This window comes from Myodes glareolus, chromosome 21, assembly GCF_982192425.1.
Source record: "Myodes glareolus chromosome 21, mMyoGla1.1, whole genome shotgun sequence".
Lineage (NCBI taxonomy): Eukaryota > Metazoa > Chordata > Mammalia > Rodentia > Cricetidae > Myodes > Myodes glareolus.
Window position 1 is genome coordinate 61,105,493 of NC_142046.1, and position 6,000 is coordinate 61,111,492.

Consider the following 6,000-nt stretch of genomic DNA (forward strand, 5'->3'; position numbering starts at 1 on the left):
CCTCCTGAACTTGTCATCTCAGGGTAAAACCCAGACACAATTCTTTCAAGAACTGAGACCACCCCCCACCTCCGGAAGTTTTCTCTTTTGATGTCTGTAACTTCCCTGAGTTAGGCAAATAATATTTGACTAAACCTAACTGGTATTTGAATGCAGGACCAGGAGTCAAATTCGTACATGAAAGTTACTGAAGTTTGAAAATTTCATTTCCGAAAGGCAGAAGGATGCATTTAATTGGTTAAGAAAGAACTGGCAGATCAGCCAAGCTTGTGTTTCATTTGATGTCTGACGACATCATCTCTGTCAGTTGTTCCCTATCATGACGTCATCAGCAAACCCTCACGTTTCTGTGTGTTTCATTTATTTAAGACTTTGAGAGATACAGCTGCAGTTATTGTTTATAGGGCTCAAAAAAATGCAGGCCCAGCTGTGGAGGTGTATTTCTGTTGAGATGATCTTCATACTTTAAATCATGGAGATGTTTCGGAGACCATTTGGCCTTGCCTGCTGCGAAGTCATGTGGGTGCTTTGTGTGACATCACAGTCTAAGTGACAGCCCATGACACATCAGCTGCCTAAGGCACACATAACAGGCACAGGCATGATGTCTCCTCCCTTTGCTCTCAGTCTGAAGAAGACAAATTCCATCTTTTCTCTAAAGTCTTCCAAAAGGTGGATATCTTTCCACTTTGTGTTTAATTTTTCTAATTTTCATATCATTTTTAATTATTTGTAGTTGTGTGTCTGTGTGTGGATAAGTGCATGTGATTGATTGCAAGAGCTTCTGGCCTCTGACTCCCCTGGAGCTGGAGTTACAGGTGGCTGTGAGCTGCCTGGTGTGGGTGCTGGGAATTGAACTCTAGTCCTTCGGAAGAGCAGTACATCTGGCTAGCCCCTTGTTAATTTTTAAAAACTACATTTTTAGAGAATAGACAAAGTTATCTTAACACTAGATTGATTTTATATTTGTATATAACTATGTTAATATTTAATTAAGTTGAATTATTATAAGTTGATAATTATTAGTATATATGATAGGTACACAAAAGTTTGTGGCTGTATCAATTTATTAAATAATTTTCGAGATATTATATATTTCTGAATTTTCACAATTTGTTTTCGTTTAGAGGAAAGTTCAAATATATCCAATCTTGAATTGATGTTCAGGTTGAATTCTTCGTAGACCAAAGTTCTGACCTGCGTTTCCTGTACTGTTCAGTGACAGGCCAGCGGGCAAGAGCCTTGAGTTGTTCTAGCTTGAACTTTCCCTTGCTTTTTCCATAACTAGATCAGTATTCTTGTGTTGCTCAACCATGTGCACCATGCATTGAAGAAAGACTTCTCCGTCTAAGCTTGAAAATCGACAAAGTACAAAACAGCACAGTAAGGAGAGTGCGTGTCCTGGATAAATTAGAAATTCAGAGTAGACATGGGGGAAGTCCACGTGACATTTTATTCAGCAGGGTCAGAGGAGAAAATGAAAAGACAGCTTGTGTAATTAAGATGCTTATCTAATGAACGCAGGCTGTGGCAAACACAAAACACCTCCAAAGGGTGACAGGAATCATCAAAAACTGAACAGGTGTTTCTCTTGATGAAATAATTCTAGTTTTGAAACTGTCATTATCCAACAAAAGCACTAAACAGAACTAAAAACAAGTCTTTGTGTATAGTAATAAGCACTTCTGACAGAACTAAGGTTCTTACAATTATGATTGAAAAAAATCTTCAAACATGCAAACATTGCATCAAATAAGTGTGTCAGATAATTATTCTTTGTTCAATATTTATTTTAACTTACAATTAATTTGTTCATACATTTACTGATAAAATGAAAATAAGAAAGACAATGGACATTGTTCTCAAGAAAAATCTATGTTTCAAGACTAAAAGTAAAATCTCCAAAGCAAGCATCTTCTGGCGAGTGAGTGGCTGCCATGCACAAACAGGCTGATCACTGCTGAGATGTTGGGGAGGTCTTAGAGGAAGGGTGCCGGCTGATAGCTGAATGAAGGAAGGCCAGAATTGCTGTACATTGGGCTAGAAAGTGTAGGCGCGCTAGGCAGGCCGACTGTTGCAAGCAAGGCGTGTAATGCGAGGACCTTTTCAGAAGAGGATGAGGGTGTGCAAAGTAGACCTGTAAAGAACTCAGTGAAAATTACAGTGCGAAGGCGAAGGACTTATTTTTAATATTTCTAACTTACTGGTATTTCTAAACTTCTTAATCTTCAGGCTCAGCTTTTTGCTTTCTACCCAGGTATGCAGTAAGTAGTGAGAGATTTGTGTTCAGGATTTTGGGGCATTAAGTCTGTGCATGTGAGTATAGGTGTGCATGCCATGGCACACATGTGGGGGTAAGAGAATAGCCTTGTGTCTTGGTTTTCACCCTTCTACCTTATCTGAGGTAAGAATCTCTTGTTTGTGGCCGTATTTATCAGGTTAGCTGACCCGAGAACTTCTGGGAATTTTCCCATCTCCCTGTAAGAGTGCTGGCACTGAAGACACGTGCTATCATGTGCCTGGATTTTCCTGGGTCTGGGGATCCAAACTGAGGTCCTTTGCTTGTATGGCAGGTACTTAAACCATGAAGCCCATTCCCTATTCCCAGTTAAGTGCTTCCAAGGTCCTATTGAAATCTCTAAAGATGTGGTTCTACTCCCCCTATTGAAAATACTGAGATATTCAAATTTTTCTTTCCAATATATATGTATATATTGGGGTATTATTAGTTGTAATATATGTTGCACATAGTCTTGTCAAAGCTGAAGAAAAGGAGGTATCTGTTGGTAAAGGAAACCAGTGAGATTTTTATTTTCCTTGGCTGCTAAGGATTAAACCCAGTGAAATTTTTATTTTCCTTGGATGCTGGAGATTAAACTCAGACTTAATTATATTCCTATACCCTAGAGAAGGTGTTTGAGCTTCCAGGTAGTATGTATAAAGAGGGAACTTCGGCTAGTGGTGCGCTGGGCTCAGCGGAAGAGTGATGGCAAGGGCGTGGGAAGGCTTGGCTGCATCGTCTAGAAACCGAAGCAGCAAGAAGACTTTTTAAAGATTTATTTATTTATTAGATCTAGTGTTCTGTCTGCACTGCTATCTTAACCCATGATGGCAGGAAGGGGAGAGATCAATGAAAGCCAAAATAACCAGCATGCATCAAGTGCACGGGATTGTTTCTATTTTATTAAAAATGAAATCTAGAGATTAAATGCAAATCCGGTTTCTGGGAACTTTAAGTAGGTACACTGGGGCCGACGTACTGGCAGGGTGATAAGTTGTCAAGCAAGCATCTGGAAAGTGACTCTTGGCTTTGGAGAGATTGGTCATGCGGTATTGGAAAGTATTTACAGAGTATGAAGACCGATAAAGACTTCAAGGGATAAGACTGAGAGTTTGAAGGAGAGGAAAGAGGCTTGACAAACAGAAGTATTTCCCGGCTATAAATAAATAGGATCAACTGTTGAAAAGAGAGGCAAGGGATAGGAAGATACGAGACCTAGGAAGTGTAGCATTAAAAGAACAAAAGACTGTTGGAGACAGGCCGATAGAGGCCTTCTGACACGTCGGAGGCATGAAGATGTAGGGGCTGGCAGGAGCATCTGTGGGGAGGTTTTTAAGAGGAGGCTATTGTTCTTTAAAAATATTATGATGATGGGATGCCCCGGGCAGCCGGCGAGCCAGGCAGAGGCTGTGGCCAGGGCAGTGTAGGGTCCCCGGGCGAGCGGCAGAGTCAGGCGGCTGGATGCGGTGGACGGCAGAGTAAATGGACATAAGGCTATATATAAAGCTAAACATTTATTACTTAAAGAAAGGGAGACATAGACAAACATAGAGAGAGACAGAAAACACATGTGCACACGGCAAGAGACAGACAGAAAAGAGGAAAGCCAAGATGACAACGAGGTCAGAAGTGGCTGGAAGTGGGCGTGGTTAGTTCTTAAAGGCATCGCAAAAGACTAACAGAGGCATACCACATCTTCAAGTCCTGATCAGGAAAGAGCCAGTTGGAAGGGTAAAGACCGAAATGCATGGAGAGAAAGAAAATGACTTTCTCCAAGGAAAACTTTTTAAAATATAATGAAAATGGCAATTAAAATCTGTAACCAACCACCAAAGTTACATGAACTAATCCATAACTCCCCCCACCCCCACCCCGTTTGTTTTTAAGACAGGGCTTCTCTGTGTAACAGTTCTGGCTGTCCTGGAACTCACTCTTGTTAAAGTTAAATTGGGAGCGTAGCCCCCAGCCTGAGCCCCCTGGTGTGAGGGTTGTATTGGTCTGGACTCCAAATCCTAGCATGTCAGGAGGGACCACCCACAGTGGTAAACTCCTAAAAGAGGATCACGTAGTCTCTTTTCCTTCCTCCTGTTGTTCAGGTTTGCGGCTTCCCAGTTCCCCCTTGGGGCCACCTGAGAGCAGGAATCCCATTAAACCTCAATATTTTTTAATTTGGCTTGTTTTGATTTGGCTTGATTGGGATTTTTGGTCGGCTGAGAGCCCGCATTAGGAAAAATTCCTAATAACTCAATAGACCAGGTCAACCTCAAACTCAAAGAGATCCGCCTGCCTCTGCCTCCTAAGTGCCTCTTGAGAACTGGGATTAAAGGAATGAATCATTATACTCAGCATATTTTTTTTAATTTTTTAAAATGTATTATGTATCTACTATTCTATTTGTGTGTATGCCTGCAGACCAGAAGAGGGCACCAGATCTCATTACAGATGGTTGTGAGCCACCATATAGTTGCTGGGAATTGAACTCAGGACCTTTGGAAGAGCAGGCAATGCTCTTAACCGCTGAGTCATCTCTCCAGCCCCCACATTTTTTTTTTGAAGTAAATTGAACCTGAAAGTGTTTTTGAAATTTGAATTCTAATGCTGGGTATTGGTGGCTTTAATCACAGCACTTGGGAGGCTGAGGCAGGTGGATCTCTGAGTTTGAGGCCAACCTGGTCTACAGAGCAAGTTTCAGGACAGCCAGGACTATTACACAGAGAAACCTTGAAGAACAAAAACAAACAAGAAACAAATACCAAAGCTGAATTCTAGGAATCTACCATTTAATGCTGGAATTGCTATTGCTTTTGTAGGGATGTGACAGCCAGCCCCAACCTGATAGTTGTCACTGTTATTGCCTGCCCAGGAAGAAACTGCTTTTCTCAGCTGTTAGTGACACTTTCCCCAGAGCTGTCTGGTCTGTGTCATAATTATACTGGGCTCCCTGTGAGGCTAAGAATCTAAACACAGCACCAGGCAACCCTCAAGGGCTGTTGACCTTTTCCCTGAAATGGCTGTGAGATCCTGTGGCCTGGGGCTGTTACCACTGTGAGGTAATGAATTGCTTGCTCCTACTTGTCACTGTGGGACAGGGATGAGACTGTCTATCACTATACAACAGGGAAGAGAAACAACTGAGAGAAAAAAAGCAGTTTTCTCACCCCGCTGTGGATTCCATAAAGCACAAGATAATTGTAATGTCCACCTTTATAGACCCTTCCTTCAGCCTTCTTTGGCCCAGCATGCTTTTTGGTTTTAAGGTGGTCATCCTTTGCTAGCAGTAAGAGGAATAAATCCATTTAATCCATTTACTTTGAATTGAGTCTCCGTCTTTAACACATTTAAGAGAAATGACATATAGATGGTGGAAGACTTTGAGAAATGAACGTCCGATATCAAGTGCAGAAATCAAGTTGTTGAGAAAAAGGAATATCGAGTTTCATTAAGCCTACTGTCCCAGGTGTGAGGAAAGACGATGGAAGACAGTGCATTGGGGAAGCCACACTAATTAACAAGCGAGCAAAGGAATCTGTTTCTCTGAAGCACAAACGCACATACCAGGAGGCTTGAGGCGTGACCAAAATCATCCACAGAAAAAGAGATCCCACACTCTGTCATGCATCCCCAGCACAACCTTAGACTCGCCAACCGGGCCAAGAAGCTTGCCCTCTTCCAACATGGCGGAAGCACCCACAGCCTCCGCAGAGAGCATGGCCGGAAGT